Source organism: Corvus hawaiiensis, chromosome 6 (assembly GCF_020740725.1).
Source record: "Corvus hawaiiensis isolate bCorHaw1 chromosome 6, bCorHaw1.pri.cur, whole genome shotgun sequence".
In the NCBI taxonomy this organism is placed as follows: Eukaryota; Metazoa; Chordata; class Aves; order Passeriformes; family Corvidae; genus Corvus; species Corvus hawaiiensis.
In genome coordinates this window covers 31326415-31348436 of record NC_063218.1, presented here as the reverse complement: position 1 = coordinate 31348436, position 22022 = coordinate 31326415, and the positions used below count along the sequence as shown (strand labels likewise).

At 37.9% G+C, this 22022-nt stretch overlaps 1 protein-coding gene across 10 annotated transcripts in view; it reads left to right on the top strand.

The window, feature by feature from the left end:
* Positions 1-22022, top strand: part of MEIS2 (Meis homeobox 2) — a 173832-nt gene that overhangs the window by 17746 nt on the left and 134064 nt on the right. The window lies entirely within an intron of this gene.

Here is a 22022-nt window from a genome sequence, read left to right as displayed (position 1 = left end):
AAGTAGAAGCAAGCCCCAAATTGTACAGAAAAATGTTTCTTGAAATGTTTGCTTGTACATATTTTTTCCTGATTCTGAAAATCTGAATTCTGAATGGTAAATAGAGATATACCTGAACTCCAAAACCTCTTCTATATCTATATAGAGTGAAACTTTCTCAGGGTTCAGAAGGTTTGATTATTATTTCAGGGTTTTTTGTTTTATTTCCTACTGCATTGCACCTTATGTGTGGTCATCTGCATCCATGCTGAGTGAGTGTCAAAGGCTCTCATTCTGTTATGATAGTGTTTTACATGTGCTCATTAGAAGAATAAGTGACTCCAGAAGGTGTAAGAGTCAAGCCTCCAGTGCTAAACGTTGGGTAAAGATGGCCTGCTGTCATTCTTGGATCTTGACTCAAGAGCTGATTTTTTCTTTTTTTCTTTTTTTTTTTTTAAGTCCAAAATTTAAGGTGGACTCCATTCTTGGTTTTCTTTGTAAACATGGTAAGCTTCTGCTAGTGCGAGAGACATTACCTCTATAAGGTCTTATGATATGGTCTCACCAGGAGATGTTTCTCCTTCACCTGCAGTATTTTGCCTGTCTTTCCCCCCACATGCCCAGCAGAGCCAACTACAGGGCTGACATCCAACTAGCCTTGCAGGATCCCAGAACTGAAGAAGGTAGAAGCCTTCAGGGCTAGAGCTGCTTTGACTATTCTCATGCTGCAGACTGCTTCCCACCATTATATTTGCCATGCTTAGAATCACAGATATGTGATTTGATGTCTCTTACGTGGCCCACTGCTTGGCACAGAGCCAGTTTCCCTCATCTGTCTGATGATCTGGTGTTGTACCCGTTGCGATTCTAGGAACTTGCAAAGTTTGTTTCTGGTAGAGTGGTTTGGGTTTGTCTCCTATTTGTAAGAATTGTTTATACGTTTGTAATCTTATTGCTGATAGAAAGCGGCCATGGCACAGGGTGTGATCCAACTCCAAAATGAGTCACAAGGGTTTTTTGCTATGGGATTAAATTGGAGCTGTACAAGACCCAGCATGAACCACTGCAGCCTCAACCATTAATGATAGGGAGAGCTTGACTGCTAAACAGCATATTGGTGTTATGCCTATTGGCTGGCCATAGGCGTTACTGTTGATCAAATGTTTACATGGTATAGTGTAGCTAAAGTGCTTGGTGTAGCACATGATTTGCATGCTTAAAAATGATTCCTTCGAGTGGTCTGCCATCTTCATTCCACCCCTAGGGAGGAAGTTTCCTCACACCTCTGCCCCAGGAATCCCTTAGAAATTGGAAAAGTTCCTTTGTTGAGCCGTGCTTGATATAAAGAAATCCCTTTTATCAATATCCAGGGATCTTGCATTTCATAGTCTCTGATCCCTTGTCATGTAACTCAGGTTGCTTGGGAAATATTGCTAAGCATTAGAAAAAGCAGTTGATGATTACTGCACCAACTTTCCTTTGGAAACAGGTTTCTGCTAATATATATGATTTCAACAAACCTGTTATTCATTTCTGCAGAAGAGGAACAAATCAGTCACTAGTGCTGTCCAGTGTAGCAGGGTAAAACATGGCTGGTATGTTTCCCTTTGTGCTCAGCTGGGCCCTCTAAAGGGAAGCAGACGTCCAGTGGCAAATCACCATTCCATTCAGCTGCTGGCAGCTGAAAGATGATTCTGCAGTACCAGCAGAATTCCCATTGGAGATGGCTCTGGATTGCTCTTCCCCCTCTTAGTCCTGGGAAAGACTAAAGAGAGTGAAGTCTGTCTTGAATTTTCCTTAGGCTTTCTTGAGGGGGGCAGAGTTTGCCTTATGATTCCTGATCTGGCAGTGAGCTGTTCCCAGGCAATGCCAAGAAGGACAGATGCCCTCTTGAGCTATTCCAGTCCAGTTACTTACTTGGGTCAGCTTGGTTTCCCTCCAGTTTTGCCAAGAGCTTCCACAAATGCTGCTTCAAGTATTCCACTTGCCCCAAAGGATTTCTTGGAAATGGGAGCTCATTAGAGAATCTTGGGTTACATTAGCAACTTACAGTCTTCTCCACTAATGCCTGGTGGCAGCAGAGATTGATTCATCCTAGAACCAGTCTTTTCTGGCTTTTGAGAGCACTCTTTCCAGGGGTCTCTGCTTTTGCCTTAAGTCTATGATGTGCATCCTGTGATTATTTTTTTTTTTCAATTATTCTTTTCTTTTCTTTTCTTTTGGGGACGGAGGAGATGGAAAGGATTTGGGTGAGTGATGACTGTTTTTTGCAGACTTTCTCTGCATGAGGTAGAGATATTTATTACCTGGAAGAGTCCTTCCATAATTCTTACAGTTTGAACCAAGTAAAAAATGTATAGGCATTTTGTCTCTTTATGGAGGACAGTCTCTTCTCTACATTGCATGGTTGCCCTTTGGCACCAAAAGAGTTAATCTAGTCTCTGTTTGGTATTATTAGAAACATGCTGGCATTGGAAGAGTTAAGTAAAGGGCCTTCAGGCAGTAAATGTTGAAAGATTATCCTAATTTTATTAGTGGTTAGTGTCTATGTTGTTCTTAGCATGTCACCTCACTTGTTCAACAGAAAACTAAGCTATACAACATATTGATCATCTGGCAAACCAAAGTAGTAGTGATCTGTAATCCACCAAGCATTTATTGACTTTATCCCAGTTCAGATCCACAAATGCAAATCAATGCTGTATAATACTATTTTAAAGATTAGTAATTATGTAGTAGGTCTGATCAACTTTCTGCCTGCCCTGGAAAGAGTTAAATGTATCCAATAATAAAAATAAAACACTCTAAACATCTTACAAAGGAGAAAAAGGAGAAGCTGATTTAATGGTCTAATGAGGCCATCTTCCAGAGACTTGTTTTGTGTAGGGCTTGCTTTGACCTTTCGCTTTGCTCAGGAGCCCAACGCTTCATTTTTCACATTCTTGCAATTACGTTAACGCTTCAAGCATTTCTGACTCCAAGTCAGCTAGCAACACCAGGCATAACTCAACACTGTGAGTTTTTCTCCTCTCTGTAGATTCATTAACAGGTCACCGGGGTCCCAACTGAAATTTAAAACTGACTGGTTCTGTTGGGTTAGCTGAGTTATAGCAGGGGAGATGGCAGGAAAGGGGGTGAGAGAAGGGGAGGGGAAAGAGAAGACCCTGGGGTTTTTGCCAAAGAATATATGTGTAAAAACTCTAAGTGGAAGATTAAAAGGTGTGTGTAGCTTTATCATCCACCCTTTTCTTTGGAGAGGAAAAAACACATCTGAAAGTCTTCTGGGGTATTGTGTTTTCTTTATTCTTTGTGAAACAAAGTGAAAACAGCCACTGCCTTTACATAAAAGGCTAAATGACTTCTAGAATTTGGCATCAGTTTGTACCACAGTGATGGATATGATGTCCCAGACTTTAATTCCTATTTAATTTCTTTATGGGATATTGCAAATAATGAATACGGCAGATTATGCATGAAAAATGGGAAATAAATCTTTTTAAGGTTTAAAAACATGTGGTCTACAGGAAAGCACCAGGGAATAATTTCAGTTTCACATTTTATGATACCAGGATTGTATACCTGATCTGTCATATTCATAGTTCACTCACTCAAAGGGCCTGATCCATCCAAGTCTTCCCTCAGGATATTTCAGGAAGGTCAGCATCTTTTTAGGATTAGACCTGGGGTGACAAACTTGATCATAAGTAAGAAGCCAGAGATAAGAAAATTCTTATAGGTTATGGAGCAGTAAAAATATAAATGAGTATCACATCTACTTTGCTTTATGCATGTGAGTGAGTAATTCATTGTTGTCTGGCTTTTTTGGCTTTGTGTTTTGGTTTTTTTTTTTGGTTGTTGGTTTTTTTTTTATGTAACTACTTGTGCTGAATGATCTGCCCCTTTATAAATAATATCTGAGGCTACTCTCTAGGGCAAATCTCAAAGTAGTTTAGAAGCACTTCTGTACCAGCTTGATGTCTGTCCACAATAGCTTTCTTTGGCAAAGACTCCATGCTCTGGTTCAGGACAAAGTCAACTAAGATATTAACTGAAGTGAAGCATCCATCACAGGTTAACTCTCTGGACTGATGCTTGTTGGAAAAATTAGGTAGTATATTTCCTATTCAGTATATACCATCTTATAATAAAAATAGTATGCAAGTCAAATTTGTTTACAAGACTAGGAGATAAAGCCCAAATGTCTATCCTAGTATTAGAAACTCTACTGGCACTACACAAATCTTAGAACCAAACTCCAGTGGTTAGAAAAAGGAGAGGGATATGTTGATGTTAGCAGCAATTAAAAAATAACATGTTCATGCTAAATCTTTGGAAGCTAACCCAAAAGCTAATGCTAAAACTTCTTTTTCCTAGTTCTGTAAGTATGGTAAGCCTGCTGAAGCTAGTATGCATATTCATCATAAGGATTCAGAACACATTTTTATTCCTTTGTATTTTTACCTATAAAATGATAGGGTATGGTTTTATTGGGAGAGAGCTGCCTTCTGTAAGAAAGGAAATTCCTGATAGAAAGGCTCAAACATCCAGACTGTGAAAAATCAAACTTGCTAATAAATAATGCTTCACTGGAGATGCATTATTTCAGAAGCCACAGTTCTCATAAAGGTGAACTGTATGAAGTATGAAAAACTCTTAAAGAACAATGACTTTTTTCAACTGAGGAAGATACAGGAAGCGAGTAGCCCTTATTAATTCATCTTTTCCTTTCAAGTTTGAGGGGCCCGTCCTTGTGTTGATATGTATGAGTAATTCCCATTAATGGTGATGGGAGTTACGCATGTGCACTGACAGAAGAATAGACCCCTTAGTGTTCAAAGCACATGAAATTTACATTTTTTCCATTGCTGTAATTGAGATGTTGACAAATTGGAGAATATTGATGAGCCTTTGTTTTAAGTATTTCTTGCCAAGTTTGCTTTATTTTTTCATGGTTTGAACAATGGTGTGGGTTCAGCAGCAATGAGTAATAAGGGTAGAGTAAAGATAACTTTGTATTTCAATATTTTGATGTGCCAATAAGAAATAAATTCTTAGGCAAATGGAATATGTTGTTTTAATCATTAGCTATGCATGAAAGAAAAATTGATGTTGACATCTTTGCTGTAAAATCGTTGTAATGGGGCCTTCCTTACAATTCATTTTTGTAAAATTCATTTTGTACATTTTGCAGCAATTGAACAATCCCTGCACTGTGAATAGGCAGAATTCCCAGAAATACTGAGACAGTTGGCCCAGTAACTGCTGAGCTCACACTGCACACCACATGCACATTAACCATGATCATGCCAGAACCAGCTTGGCTAAATATAGTCAAATTTTGGTATCCTCCCATCCTTTCTTTTATTTCTGTCTATTGCAAGAAAAAATAAATGTTTGCTGACTCCAGCAATTAAACAATAATTGCAAAAAGAGGTGTGTCCTTGCCCACTATTCAATAAGTAGCATTAAAATTTCATAGTGAATCTTCACTTCACTATGCAGTTTTCTAATAATCAGGCTGGTAGCAAATTCCTCACCTTTAATTAAATTAAAGCTTAGAGAGTGTATGTGTGGTGTTTAAAATATTATACTTGTATTGAAGTTACTCATCTCACTCTTACCTTTTAATCCATGTAGGTTTGTATACTTAGATGTAGATAAAAATCTACATACACATTTACTTCCATATTTGTAGTATGTTTTGCCGGGGTTTCAAATGCAGCCTAGTAAAACTCTGTCAATGGAATGTTTTCATAGTGGCAGTAATCTCTTTAAAATAACCCTAAATACAATATGACAGATGCCATCTGGAATAATCTTTTGCTAGTTGCTTTCAACTTTTATTTTTTCCTACAGCTAAGTTCATCTAAAACTGGTCACTTATGGTAAACATAGTGAACTCTTTCCTTCATAGTGAACTTTTATATGTGAATGTTCAGAGAAAAAAATGACATGATTTTACTTAAAAGATTGTTACTGTGGAGAGGTTTGCCTCTGACTTCATGTTTCTGGGTATTTTAAAATACATATATGTGTATGTGTGCTTATATATATTTATTTATGTATTTGTATTTCAAAATAAAAAGGTAGGATTTCCCCTTAGGCCATTCTTTCCATCTCAGATCCTATTCAGCCTAACCCAATCTGCCTCCAAATGCTAAATAACATTCCATTCAGTAAATTATAATTGTATGTTTGTTACAATATTAATGCTTCAAAATGCAACACATTCAAATATACAGTATTAAGTGCTTAAATATCTTCCTGTGTTATTACAGACTAATTTCTTCCTATATGCACCAATTTATTTGAAAGATCTAGTGTTGGAATCTCTGGATTTTTTTTTAACATAGTTGTGTAAAGGGATGTCTCCTGATGCCTGTTAGAGTTTAATTTAGAGTAGTAATTAAACTTGAATACTGCCTCATAAACAAAAGATAAACAATAAACCAGCCACGTTCCCTGCTGTTTCATAGCTTTCTTTCCCAGATGTTTTAGCCTGATAATTTTTACATAGTGAACTACCTAACGTGGATTGCTATGGACAGAGGTCAAAGCCTAGTTCTTTGTAATGGTTTTATAAAAACTTTTCACTAATGAAATACTACAGGGTTTCCTTTGTGTTGGCAGATAAAATTGTCAGATACCGAAAGACACTCATTAATTGACTTTTTAATTCTCTCCCTCTTGTTTATTAAGACAGCTCTTATTAAAAAAACCCAAGCCATAAGCTTTATTTTAACTGTCGATGACTAAGAAATGTTTCTATTTCTTAATATGAGGGTGCCTGAACAGGACGTTGGAATACTGTAAAGGGCTGCTCAATCTTAAAAAATAAGAATGCCCTTGCAGGAGCTGCGCTCTCCATGTTGATCCTAAGCAACTACGGAAATGTTCACAGTGGAAGGCTTTTAATTTTTCAAGCTGCTCCTCAGGCTGCCGAAGCTTGTGTGTCCATCTCTGGACCACTCCTCTGTCAGCCATGATCTTTCTAATTGCCAGGTACTGGTAGGCCGTTCAGCTGCAGGAGCCATGTTATTTTCACTGGGTGGGGTAATTACTGAAAGCTGAGAATAGCTGCACTAAAGACACAGGGATACTTTCATGATCCCATTAGCATAAGAGAGGGTAAATTATTCATGCCAAGTGAGGATTCTATGGGGAAAAGTATAGTTAATGCACATAGTTTTTAAATGTATCCCTTTCTGCTCTGAGACTAAATTCTTGTTGGATTCAGTTCTCAGACATTTACGGGAAAGCTCTAGTGGCATGTTAGACGCAGTTCATCTCTCTCTGTTTGCAGCGCTCTCAATAGAGACCATCTGGCACGGATCCAAAAGGTGATTAAACAAAATGATCAGCTCTTGTTGCTGTGTTACATGTCCAATACTCTGGATTAAAAAACATGACCCACAACAGTCAGCTAACAAAATTTTTTTTTCCTCTTTCCCGTTCCCCTGTAAGAATTCAGATGGTCCACAAATGTCTATGCCATCTTTGTGTCCTTATGGCCCATAATCATGAACAGGTTGTGCAAATGGCTCTTTCTGTAACACGGTCTGTTCCAGCAGCATAGAAACATTTCATATTAATTGGGTCAGTCTAATGTTCATAATGACATGGGGAAAAATTACCCAAATGTGTTCTTATAGTAAACACTTAAAATGTGCCTTTCTCCGATTAGAAAGTGAAATTTGACATCAGGCTCATGTAGCTGATTTATTTTTTAAGATGGATGAAAATCAAAGCATGACACTGTCATCTGCTTAAAATAGTTTAAAGCCCCTTCTAACCAAATAAAAAAAAGGGGGGGGGGGGAGGGGTGAGCTGTGGTTTAACACCACAATCAGGGAATGAATTTACAGTGCTATTCAGAAGAGTACTCCCTTATCATAAACAAGCTGATAATCACACTGAATCTAACTCCCAATTAGCTCTTTCTTTGCTCACAGAGATGAGCGTACATGTCCTCCTTAAACCATGATATGTTGCTGTTGAGTCAGACAGAACGTTTGTATACCTTATGTCATATTCAAAATGTAAGGGTTAAGGCAATATATTTACCAGAAAACCCAGCTAATCAGCAAGGTAATTTTTCAAACCAATCTCTTCAATGCCTGAGTTAAGGTAAAAATGCCAAGACTGTGAAGAGGGGACATATGTATCTTATCTTTTTGGGGTTGCATCAAATGCCAAGTACTAGCGTAAATTCAACAGAAACCAGACATTGTTGGAAAGTAATTAAAGAAATATTGAAATTAAACCTACCATATGAGTGAAATATTTGTAGGCCCGTTTTGTTGCATGCATAACAATTTTCATGGAATTGAACAGTATTTCTTTCTCTTGTACGTCTAGAGTTGTACTTGTTAAACATGACAGAGGAATCACCTCTGTATATTCAGCCATAGCATTGGAGGGATCTATTTAATGCTAAGGGTGTTTACAGTCCAAAATCAGTAGGTTTACTTAGAGGAGACATTTATTTAAGAAAAACAAAAGAGAGAGAGAGAACTGACAGCCTTCAAATCTATGCCAAGAAAAATCAAATTCCACTTTTAAAAGTTAAAAAGAGCCATTGTTAGCTTCCCTTACTGTGCAAGGTGGTTGTGGTTTAGCCCCAGCTGTCATCTCAGCCCCACACAGTCACTTGCACGTTCCCCTCTGCCAGTGAGATGGGGGAGAGAATCTGAAGGGTAAAATTGAAAAAACTAATGGGTTGAGATAAAGACAGTTTAATAGGTAAAGCAGAACAATGAATTCAGTACTCCTCCTCAGCAGACAGGTCTTCAGCCATTTCAAGGGAAGCAGGGCTCCATCATGAATAAGGGTGACTTAAGGGGACAACAATAACATCACTCTGGGCATCTTCCCCTTCTCTTTCCACAGCACTATACACTGAGCAATACACCATATGGTGTGGGATATCCCTCTGGTCAGCTGGGGTCACCTACCCCAGGTGTGTGTCCTCCCAAGTTCTTGTGCGCTCCAGCCTCTGTGCTGGTGATACTGTACAAGGGCTGCTCAGCAACAAAAAACCCCCTTGTGTTATCAACACTGTTTCCAGCACAAACAGAAAACATGGCCCCATAGTAGCCACTGTGAAGAAAATTAGCTTCACCCCTACCAGAACCAGAATGAAGGGGAAAGCCATAGGTAGGAGGTACCAACCTATCCAGAGTGCTCAGGGCAGGAGGGCAGGCTCACCCAGCTCAGGGCAGCCTGGTGAAGGAAAGGGACCCTGGTAACCATGTGGGGCTTAAGGCTATTAGAGGGCAACTCATGCTCTGTTATCATGCTGATTTTCGATTGATTTTTTTGCTGTACAGTACTTGTTGAAGGCCCTCTAGAGTATCAAACACTGCATTATGGCACCAGACATTGTAGTATGCTGGCCTTTTGTCTGAATGCCTTGTCTTCTTGCCTGAGGAGTGCTAACCACTCCTTGATTCTTACAGCTTCTGAGCAGCTTCTATATCTATATAGGAGGGGAAGTAGGACAGGTGAAGAAGATTTGACAGCTGTGTTTATCTGAATCTTAATGTGATTTGGCACATTTGTCTACAGTTCTGAATTTTCAAACCGTTCTGATATTGAATTGCTGTAAAATGTTGTTTTTAATTTATAAAATCACTTCTCATTTAAGTAACTGATTGCGGGGTATGAATAAACCTAAGTCTGGTGTCTAAATATACTTTCTTAGTGTAATTTCTAGTAACAGGTACCACAGGTTGTTAAAGCTGGAGCTGAGGTTGCAGGAAGATCTATATAGTCTAAAGTGAGTAATTTCTCCTGTTTTCTACCTTGCTATTCACTTAAGTTATTGTATGATTCAGATAGGTTTTTCATTCACTAAAAAATCAAGCCATCTACATGTAAGTCTTGATAAACTGAATCAGATGAGTATCTATATATTTGGGATATCATCTTCAAATAAGTGATTGTCATTTTAACCAGTGGTTTCTACTGCTTTGTGAAAGTCTTTGTGCATGCAGTAAATGTAAAAGAGTACTTAAAAATGTTTGCAAGAATAACAAAGTACGCCTGAAAACACGTAGAAATTTAGATTTGCAACTTTCTGGTGTTACGTGAGCTATAAAAAAAGCAGTGTGTTCATAAAGATAGGATAATACAGGGAAACAGTGACGGCCACCTTAATTATCCCACTACCTGCAGGCATTATCCAAATAACAAGTATGGTTGCTGGGAAGACATCTGTTATTTTGGTGGGCTTCCCTGTAGCTTCTCAGCTTCTCATGCAGTAAAGGTATGTCTGTCTACCCAGGAGCAACTAAGTGCAGAACTGGATCTGACTGGACCTTGTGTAAGTTATGTGCCCTCTCTGACGTGTTCTTCCCATCTGTACAATGGGCACTAGAGTTCCATGAATTGTATGAAATGGTCATCTGTTGTTGTGGACTGCTCTGATATTCCAGGAATGCAAGTTTATGTAGAAAATTCAGGTGTGTTCTTCTCTTGGCCTCCTTGAATTTAATAAAATAAGCTCTGGATATACTGAATTTGTAAATTATTGTATTGTTTATTTAAAAACACTTCCTCTTTTTTCCACAAAGGTGAAAATATGTGAATGAAATAGCCTTGATCTTTTAACTTTGTATTATAACTTTGTTTTTAATGAACAAGACTTATAAAGTAGTGAAAAAAGGATGGCATGGATCACATCACCACTTCTTTAGCGATGTTTCCGTGAAGACGAAAAGTCTAAAGTGTTTTCAATGTTTAAAAAATCACTGTATCATTATATATTGTATTCCTTGTTTAGTGGTTTTGTTTCTCTCCCCCTGAACAAGCACAGTAACTCTAGACCAAGGAAAACTTGGATTTTGTGTTCATATTTAGCTCCTAGGGACTCAAGGGTTTGGTTTTAAACAAGTTTATAAAATGCACTGTTGGCTTTTTTTTCCTTCTTTAGGAATTCCTTAGTACTCTAGATCTATAGAACAGGTTGTGATGCTTAGTGACCTTGCACATCAATAGCTCTGTCTTTTAAACATGGACATTGATTTTCCTCATCCTGGCATGAGAAGATGTAGCATACCTCCTGCTTTGTTGCCTGTGAGTTTTCAGCATATGCAAAGGCAGTGGTTGCTAAGAATAAAAGCTTAGGTCGTCAGAGATGGCAGCAGTATCATGAATAGTCTACTTCCTATTTAGGTGTTTTTTGTTAACTATGAAATACATCTTATCCATTTGAGGGGGAGTTGATACATTTTTTGTTGCTGTTTTAGAGTTGTTTATTACTTTTTTTAGTCTTAATAAGCGCAACAATCTAGATTTAGTAGTTTGGCTTTCTACAGAACCTAAAAATAATATTTTAAAGTGCACCAACTAGGTGTCTTGATCACAGTTACAGTACTCATGAAAGATCTGTCTTTTGTTCATGAATCAGTGGAGGACTTTCCAGAGACGGTTTGAAGGAAGGCAGCGTGAGTCAGTTAAAAGCAGTTCTTCCTTCTCAGAGGAGAGAAAAAAAAGACACTATTCCCATAAGATCTTGATCCTTTTTGCATGGAATCGGTAGCAAGAGCAGGGGTGCTACTGCTTTCAGATATGCAAAGTTTGGGTCAAATTCATCAAAATAAATGAAACCAGAGCATAATTCTCTTATCTTAAAAAACAAATACACAAAAAAAACCCTATTAGTTTTTTTTATAATTCCCATAGGAACTACTGCCATTAAGACATGTAGGATCTACAAAAAGATAGTTATAAAGTCTAATACTTCCTAATATATTTTGGAACAAAACTTCATCATGCCCTGCATTCTAGAGGACAAATGTTAATAAGCACCAGGTTTTTTATATTTGCATGGCAAAGTTTTGAATAATTTTTTTCCTCTGGTGGTTTTTATGTGTTAAATTGAGCTTCAGAGAAAATTAATTTGTGCTCTCAGTTCAGTTAATTTCTTGAAATGCTAACAGTTTTGAAAATTTCTCTGTTGGAGAGAATAAAGCTATGCAGTAAACTCAAACTTAAAGGAATTTGACTGCTTCTGTTTGATTGTATACAATATATTAATTCAGGTAGGTGTGGAGTTGGAGAAAGTAAATGATTCTTTGTTTTCTACTGCTACATATGGGTGGTTTATAAGTGACAGCCCCAAAGCCTGTCTGTTTTTTGGTTATTTGTGAAGCTGTCTTTACCCCAGCATAAGGAGCTAACACAGGGAAATTGTCTGGTGGCAGAGTTGGCACAATGGCCCTAGTGACCCTATTCCTACCTACAGCCGGGGCAGTGAGCCCAGGAAAGAGAAAGACAAAGTGGTTTCCCCCTGCTTCACTGACTTCCCAGCTGCTCTGAGGCTGAAGTCCATTGCTAACTCCAGATGCTCAAACTTGCACTGAGTGCTGTCCTAAACTGCTGGCCTCATAACTCATGGAATGAGCTCAAATTATTTTATGGATGGTTACCTTTGTACACCCTTGGCACTATACATTCCTCATGCACAGGCTAGGATTGGGGTCTTCTATTTTCTTGTGTAAACAAAGCATTTGCTATAACTGACAAGGATTGGTGGAGCAGCCATGAAAGCGAGAGAGGGGAATTCAGCAAATTCTCTATTAATATGTGATTTGTACCATGAAATTTTTTGACAACCCTGGCATTTAATTCTTAAATAAGTAAAGAGTGCACTTTTCTTTATAATCTTGCATTATGCCCACCAGCTTACTCTGGCGACACTTGTTTAAGTAGTTACATATGTTTAAATTTTCCTTGGGCCTCTCCACATACAGCTGCAAGCTGGTCATACCTTGACTAAAGGCAGCCCTCATTCGCAGGGAGTTCAGCAGAGTGAGTGTGGCAAATACACATATATAATTTTATTGCAGGACTTGGTGCTAAGGTTTTAAATAATTTACGAGCGTAAAATTGGGAAACTCACATGAACTCCCTCTCTAATTTTACACTCCTGCCTAAAGAGGATGGAACATAGCACAAATAGCACAAATCAAAATTTTTCAGCTTGAAGCTTCCTTCCTAATTCCTCCCACCTCAGATTCACCACTTACTGACGGTTCTCCATTTCGTGGGACTCCTGACCCTGTACATCTGTTAAAGGGGATAGTTTGGAATGAACACAGCCTCCTACTCAGAAGGACCGCAGTGTTCTCTTAGCTCCTGCTAGATGCTTGAACAAGCAGAGGGCTTAAGTGAAATCCTTTAGCTGAGCCAAAATCTGTTCTTATTTAGGGACTAATCCAAAGCCTGTTAAATCAACAGAAAGAGACTTTGGTTGACTTCAGTGAGCTTTGGATCAGGCCCTTCCTTCCTAATACATCTGAAATCAATGGAGGTACATTGGGCTTCTGCCAGTTAAAAAAATAAAAAAGGGAGAGGGGTTGTCCTTGTGCTTTATTTGTACAGTACCTAACATATTGAGGTCCTGGTGCTCAAACAGTATCCCAAGTGCTTCATTGAGACAACAATAATTTTGACTTGATTAAACTGCTTGGTGTTCATGGACTTCCATTCATCTAGGTACATAATTTCCCTTGTCTAAAACAACCACGTATGCTGTGCATCCACCTCATGCCCAAACATCATTTTTTTTTGCTAATGGTTTATATAAAGGAAATTCTTGCAAAAAGTAAAAAGGGAGGATGTCAGTTTTTACAGCAGGATTTTTTTTTTCCTGTTTTTCTGTGCTCTCAGATTGTTAATAAAGTTGTTTTGAATGAAAAATACTCAGGCCATAGAACATGCAAAACCCTATGAGTGTAACTGTCAGTTCTCTGCCTTGAGAAAATTTTTAGAGCCCCATGTGTTCTCTACAGCCAAAAGCTGTCACCTTTATATAATTTCTTTATTAATGCCTTTTATTTTTATTTCTCAGTATTAAGATGAAGTCCAAATTATAATCTGCCACTTGTTAAAGATTTTAATGTAATAATTAGCATTATGGCAATGGCAAATATTTTTTAGGCAAGAAACGGCAAAGGACTAAAACTCCTATGTATGTTTCAGCATAGACTTTCTGTTTTCAGAAGTGCCTACAGCAGCTGACATAGGACCTCAGTCTGGCAAAGGCTATTACATTTCGTTACTCTGTGTATTACAAGTCCTCTTACTGAAATCAAGAGATCCACAGTAGGGTTAATATTGACCACCTCAGCCTTTGTAGGATTTTTTTCAATTGATACTTTTGCTCTAGTCATAAACTACAAATATTTTCCTTAAAGTTAGTAAGTCTTGTCTGCTTTACCTTATTAGAGTTTTGATTAGCTTTCATTTGCTTCTGAGTTCATGCACTTAAGATACATTTTGTGTATTCAGACACTTAGCATATTTTGTGCAAAACATCTGTCACAATGTGAAAATGTATTTGAGTAAGAAAATATTTCTAGTTCATATCTTTTTTTTTTCCAGTGGTAAATTTAGACATATATTTCTAGATGCAAAGTGTTAAACTTAATAATGTTTTATTTTAATAGACATATTTAGTCAGCAGTCTTTAATCCCTTTTGTGTAAAAAGGTAAATTCCATAAGTTTATAGTACTACAAAATTAAGTTTTGATTCAGAGGTTACCAAAATGCTTAATGCATATAGATGTCTTTCATTTTAGGGAAACATGCATAGGTTGATCTGCGTTAGCATCCTGTATGTCTTACAATTCTGTATGTTCTGTTCTTTGCTTGTGAAAGAAAAAAATGACTGCAGTGCCCCTACTTCATCCAAGAGAGAAGTAACAGTGCAGTTTTCCATTAAAAAGACATAACAAAGACCATCATATTAGTGAAGAATATTTCTTATATTTTAATTGCTTACAGATTTTACTGTTTTCTTTCCATTTTAAGGGACCATCTTTCAGTTTTAAGGGAAATTCTCTTAAGTCAACAAACTTACTTTAGACGTAGTTGATACTGTATATCTTACACTCTATATGCTCCTGTTTTCTGCTTTCTTCTCTCAGGAGAAACTCATCCTACCTTATCTATTTCAAGAATATCTTCTGTAGTGTATATCTACAATGATAGATGAAACATTTACATTTATTTGTGAACTGGCTATCCTAATTATTTCCCTGAGTTGGATGTTATTGCAGTTCATATTCCCAGCTCTGAGCATAGTTTGGGATAAAGTTCTGTGTATGAGCAAAGTTTTATGAAAGAAGGGCTTTATTGATTTCTTTTTTTTGTTTTTAAAGATCTTTCATTCGTGCTATTAATCTATAACTCAGGCTTAGCTAAAATTATGCCCCTTTTTTTGTTATTTTGTTTTCCCTTCTGAATCTGAATTTGGGCAGGCCTTTCTAATCTGGTAATTCATCACTGACGTTCAGGGTTTGGTTTCAAACCCCTCTCTACTTTCTTGTAAACTAATCCTACAGTCCTAAGACCACCAAAGAGAATGTCATTTTAGCTAGAAGTCCACACTGTCAGAATTCAGGTTTACTGTATGCCAATTAACCCTCCTTTAAGCTCTTCCAAATGGCTATCAATCTGGTTTGTTTAAAAGGAATAAGCTGTCCTTTTATTTTAGAACTAGTAAAGAATTTTACATCTTTCTAAAGCAATTTTCTGCATTCTTACTGACTTCATTGATGTGAATGTAAAGTACACAATAGGTCAAATTCTGACTTCAGTGGGAGTTGGTGGGAGCACAGTCTGTACATCTGAAGGCAGAATTGATTCAATCTTAGTGTGCCTGTGTGGCAAAAAAAATATCTCTATATAATTTGTCTTCAAATAATCAGTGAGTACGGATTTGAATTTGTTTCTCATGCTACTTTCATGACTGCCTTACGCGAGCTCAGAGGAGGTGCTCATGTTCTTAGGAGGTGTGTGTGTATTTTTTTTTCCCTTGTTTATTCACTTATAAACATTTTACATGCTTCCTTAGAGAATTTCCTTGTAAGGTTCAGTTGTTCTTAAGAGACTGCGAACTCTGTCTAGCACGTAATTTGTAAACTATGCAAAGAGCACCCTGCAGCCGAGGCAAACCCTAGAACCATCCACTTGGACCTGCTTTGCTTGCCACTGTAGTACTCTTGGATGTAAAGGGTCCTGTACTGTGGCTGTAATGAGCAGGATACACTCATGCAAGACCAGATGTCCAGTGGAGGATCCATGTATTCATTCTCTGTTCCAGTCCTCCATCAAACTGCTGATTGTTATCGCATGATTAATTTTATTTTAGGTCATTTGAGAAGGACATTGTTTTTGAATGTAAAAAACCCCAACGTAATATCCTCTGCTCTTATGCCTTCTCCATGCTCATTAGCTGTTCTTGAGTTGTCTGTCTTATTTCAGTGGAGCAAGGTATAACTTCTGTGAGCAAAATTAAAAAATTGCATCCAAAAGAAAAGGGAGAAGGTCTGTGGGCAGGTATGTTGCTGTTAAATTCAGGTGAAAACATGGGTTTTTTACTTGTGTGCTTTAACTTAAAACTGAGTAAAAGCTGTATCTCGCAGTTTCAGAAGAAAGACTTCATTTACATCAGGATTCTTATGCTTTAAATAACTGAATTGGCAGACTTGATCCACTCAAATTTTATTTTCTAGCTGCCTTTTTATAACAGTCCTTTAAACAACTTGTTAGGAACTTCTTATATTTTTTTAGAATGTCATAGATAGAAAACACTGGCTTTTTAAAAAAAAAAGTTTTTCAAAGTAGTTTAGGTCTTTAACATAGCATTAGAATATTTCCTTGTCTAAATCATCTCCCATATATTAAAAAGCAACAGCCAGCTGGTTTCCTTCCTGTCCTGTATGTATTTAAGGTTATAGCATTAGAAATTCTAAGCTTAGCTTCCACCCCTCCTCCTTTTTTTTTTTTTTTTTTAATTTAAGTTAATGACTTTGGGGGGTGGTCTTGCAGTTACATTAAGCATCCATGAAGGTAGGGGTGTTTTTCAGTAGGGGTGGTTTTTGGTAATATTCTTTGTTTGGTAGGTCTGGTGGGAGGGATTGTTGTTGTTTTTTGGGGGGGTTTAAATAGCATAGCAAAGAATAGTAGGACATAAACCTTTTAAAAGTTGGTTTTGTAAAATTTAAAGCATGAACAAAGGTTTCTCAGGTTTTGCTTGAATCAGCCCACAACTGTTATAAGAAACTGTAGAACTGCAGACAGGCTATGGCTTTTCTCATGTCCAGGGGAATCCACTGAATCTTGGCCTTCATTTAGGATTCCCTCCTGATGAACAAATTCCCATGACCGCTTTTGAAGCTTTAAAAGCTTTGGTTTTGTTTTAAAAGGCCTCTGAGCACAGGCAATGTTTTCATAGGCATTTAGAAACAAAAACTTGAGCTTTTAAACCTTCAAATGTCGCTGTGGGGATTCACTTGGCTTCTCAGCAGACCAAGTCTGAGATAACACCTGCAAGAAGTGTGTATCTGTGTGTGTGTGTATATTGTGATGCGCCATCTCAACTGACCCACAAATGTGACAGTGGTGGTGTGTGTCTGTGTAAATCTTATTGTTATGTTTTGCTGTTACTCAGTTTTAAGGGCAATCTATTATTTTGGTTCTGTGGCATAACTTGCGTAGATAAGCCAATTTTGGTTTTAGACTGCTTTAATTTCTTCTCCCTCTTTGTCCTCTGATGCAAACTCTAACAAATGATCTTCGGAAGAACAGACTGAGTTAAAGTCCATGGTTATGTTTCATTATCTAAAGGGTACTAGGTTTTTAGCTTCAGTCTTACTTTTTTCTTCTACAGCTAACATCAGTTGCACAATAAAAGGTAGTTTTCTATAAATAGGTGGGTTATACCACATGTAAACCCAAGTCTGTGATTACTAGATGAGAAAAAATGTTCAATAGATGTGAATGCGCAAATCATCAGGCTGGTGAAGTAACAGAAGTACTTATTTGCACTCCTTTGCAGCTCCATCTCTATGTGTCTTAAACACCTGAGGTGAAATTTTGTCATGTTTTAGAGGGAAGGGGATTTTCAGAATTAAGGATAAATACTAAATGAATATATTAACACTGCTTTTCTCCTGTCCTGTGCTGTTCTCAAAACACCTGTTAAAAACAAACAAGCACATATTTCGAATTGATGCTACTGACTGGCAAACTTGGCACCAAATAACCTGCTGAAACTAAAATGTTGATGCAGAACATGTGCTTAACTTAACAGTCCATAACCCTGTTTTTCGAACACTGAAATACCTACCCTGAGAAAGCTCATAAAATGAAGGTCTTTAAAGTTCATAGATTAGATCAATGAAGTTGCAGCTGTTTTTAAGAATGTGCATCTTCATTGACTCCTACTAATTCAAGATGGCCAAGTGTATAAAATATGAGACATGAAAGCACTGAAGATATTTTTCCTGAAAATGTGCTTTCCATAGGTTCACTATCTAAAAGAATGAGAAGAGAAGGGATGCTCAGAGAGGCAAACATTCTGCAGCTGAGAGGACTACATATTGCAGGCAGGTCTGAAAGGATCCCTGCTTGGTTTCTAAGGGTATTTAATTGAGCTTTTTACAGCATATAATGATTAATTCTTCTAGAAATTCCCAGTGCCCTTAAGATTCTATTGCTTGGGATTAGGTTGAGCAATTTGGCATATCTCTAATCGTGTTTCCCCATGTGTAACATTCCAGCCATGTCTGTCTGACTTTACTGTTAAATATATAATTTATAAACAGATAACAATCCTGATAAGCTTGTTTCAATCCATTCTAGAATGAAATTACTTGTGTTGTAGTACATGTGATAGCTTCCAACTGCTTTAGAGTAACTGTACTCAACAAAGAAGAAATCTTTGTTATAGTGTTTTTCTGGAGGCACTGGAAATTAAAAATCTGAGTGACTGTAGCAACCAGGAGCTATTATTTCTGAAGTGTTTCCCAAGAAATAAACTTTCTGCACCAGGCAAAAGTGAATTTGTAACAAATATGGGAACATAGAAATCTCCTTTTTGCACTTGTCCATGCAGGGTATATGTTTGTTACTTTTAAATGAAAGAAATTGGAATAGGCTATATTAAACTGAAACTAATTTTCTTCATTGAATTTTTCTGGCTGCGTAAGTTTTCTGACAAAAAGCTTACAATTTTCCATTTCACCAAATGTGTGCTTTTTTTTGCCTCTAAACTATATGCTTTACTGTTAGACATTTTGGGATATGGTGGTTTTATTTCTCTTTTGTGGGAATAAACCAGACGCATCTTCTTGTACTGAATAGCCTGACAGAAAACGAAAATAGAATTTTTAAGCTGCGAATTGGCAAAGCGGAGTCGGACTGCTTTTTTCTCAGTGTTCCTTACTTTTTGTGATAGCTGAACAAAACTCGGGGGGAAAAACAAGTTGTCCTTAACAAGGAAATTATTTAGAAGTGCAACGTGTTTACGTATCTGGATAAGAACAGTGCATTGTTAGGAGTGACTGCATGAATTGCATGATGCAACCTTTTGACAACAGAGTGTCTGCTGGAGACATCTGCGAAGGGTGAACTTTCACCCTAAGGGAGAATGCTCTGAAGGTGGGGAATGCCGTTATCTGTCCTGGCCCACCATGCACAGGGGCTGTCCTGGCCCACTGCTGTCCTTGCGCCCTCCTGGTTACATAGCTCTTCAAATATAAATTGGACGAGCCCAGACTGAACAGATTCTCCCGAAGAAATGTTGAAAGCCAGCTTGCTTTTGCCTTAGTGGGAAGGCAGAGGTTAAGTCAGGGCCTCAGACAGTATGAAATTAGCATGAGACCCTTAGCCTTTAAATAGCCTCATTATCTAGTATGGCACCTGAAGAAGGATTGCTAATATCTGATGTGCCTGCCACTCTCTCAGATCCTGAACTTTTGTAAATCACTTGGTATCACTCTTGTGGAAACCTGTATAAACAGCATGTTACCCTTCAGACGCACAGGTCCAAGTTACAAACTGTAGGGTGCAGACGCAGAAGGCATCAGCAGTTTCTTTTTCAGATGGTAGGAAAGGGAAGGAGAAGGGCTGGGGTAGGTTGGGGAAGAAATAATAATTGTAAAGTGTTAGAAAGGTTTCCAGACCAATGTATTTCTGATTTTCATTTTAAAAAAGTCCTTTGTACTGGTTCTAGTCTAAGAAACTTTCTGTTATTGTGCTCTGTTGAATTCACCCTGGCACAGGTGACTCCCTGAAAAGCAGCATCGAGTTGGTCATTGCTGCTTCTCGTAAATTGCTGCTGTGTTTGCAATGGCTATTCATGGACAGCCACTGCCTTACTGTTAGTCAACAAGAATCCACATCCCATTTGTTATAGGTGAAGTGGTGATTTCTTGTCTCAAGTGGCTGTGGTGTTTTAGGAGTGTGGTTTGGGCTTGTTTGTTCTTTGGATTTTGGGTTGTTGGGTTTTTTGTGTTCTGTGTTTCGTTTTTTTGGTTTGTTGTTTTTTTTTTTAAGTAAAAACCCAGATAATATGAGGATCTTTGGCCGCTAAAAACGAAAGAGCAAATATTCTACCCCAAAAGATGGAGCAGTCTTGAAGAAAACAGGTTATTCCCCCTCCTCCCCTCAACACTCTTTAGTCCCACAGAACGACTGCATGCTTCAGCACAGATTTCTCTGCTAGTTGGATCCCAGGAGGCCTTATTGAGTGCAATGCTGCTCAGGGAGTTGCAGCTGTATAAAGTGGGGGGAAAAAAAATGTAGTTTGTACGAATTGTTCTTTACCTTGGTTTGGGTTCAGCATGGCAGCTGCACTCCGACTTTGTGTGTGACAGCACAAAGGACAGCAAAAGTGAAAAGCAAGTCAGCAAGTAGAGAGACAAAAGCAACGATCAGCTAATACAGCTCCACATGGCCTAACTAATTTATGAGAAAAAAACTGTTCTGTTCATTGGATCAGCACTCTGAGGAGGCAGGTGGAATTGTAGGAAGTTTTCATTGAGTCTCTGGAGCAACTAAGGAAGTCACTAGAGATTCTTCTCAGTTTGAACTTTATCAGGGTCTACGCTTAATCAATATGGTATTGGAAAAAGAATTAATTACTAAAGCAGAATAAAACAGCTGCATTTTAAACTAAGGATCCATCAATTCAGTAATCTTCCAGTTACAGGCTAGGTACCGTGAGGATCATTTTGACTTCATGTAATGAGGAACTCAGGGAGTTTCCTCATGAACAGGCTGGGAATTCACATTAGCCTATTTCAGCTATTTGTCATCAGTACAACTCATTTCTCCCCTTCCGAATTACAATTTGTATTTGATATACTGTCAAACCCACAAAATTCCCATATTCATGGAACTGAAAGCATTAATGTGGAAATCATTGTCACCATGAGAAAAAGTCTTAACCTTCCTGAGCCTCTTTATTCTATAGGCTGCGGCTCAAGTGGTTTCATGCCGGACATACCTCTATTGTGTTCATTGTGAGGGTCAGGGACCTGCCTGTTGAAGAAGCAGTAATTTGAACACAGCCTGTAAATGTTTCATCTGTAATTTCCATAATGGTGAATTTCAAGGAGGGCTGAGAAGGGTTATGGGAGATGAATTAGGTTTTTAGTGAGCTCATTAGGAAGCCAAACAGAGTTTAGACAGCAAGGCGGTGAGTGTGGCTGTAATCAGTTCTGCTCGCTTTGTTCCCTGCCTTCGGGACATTTTTTGAAAACTTCATGGCAGGGGCTGATGAGAATATACTGAGCAGAGGCTGCAATCTGATGGTTGACTTGTTGATTTGTAAACCTCTTAATTCATTTTTTGTTCAATTTAATCTTTTCTTTCTTAAGGAAAATTAGTTGAATGTTAGCCCTCTTTGCACTATTCACCTCTTAAATTATGCTCATTTTGAGGAGCTTGTTATGCCTGAATAAACATGAAATGACTTGGCATTTTCCCATAAGAGGCACACCCATTTTAATACCATGTATTTACCATTCCTGGAAATGTCTCATTAACTTCTGAAAATCTGTGAGCATGATATTTTTGGGCTACTGTAACACACCTCTTGGCAGTCACAGAAGGCAGTTTGGTTAATGCCTCATAATATCCATTTTTATTCTCAACATGAAGAAAGGCTCTCTATAGAAAATTGATGCAGTTTGCTCTGCTAATTTTCATGCTCATTCCAATTAATTTAACATGACCCAGATTTTCT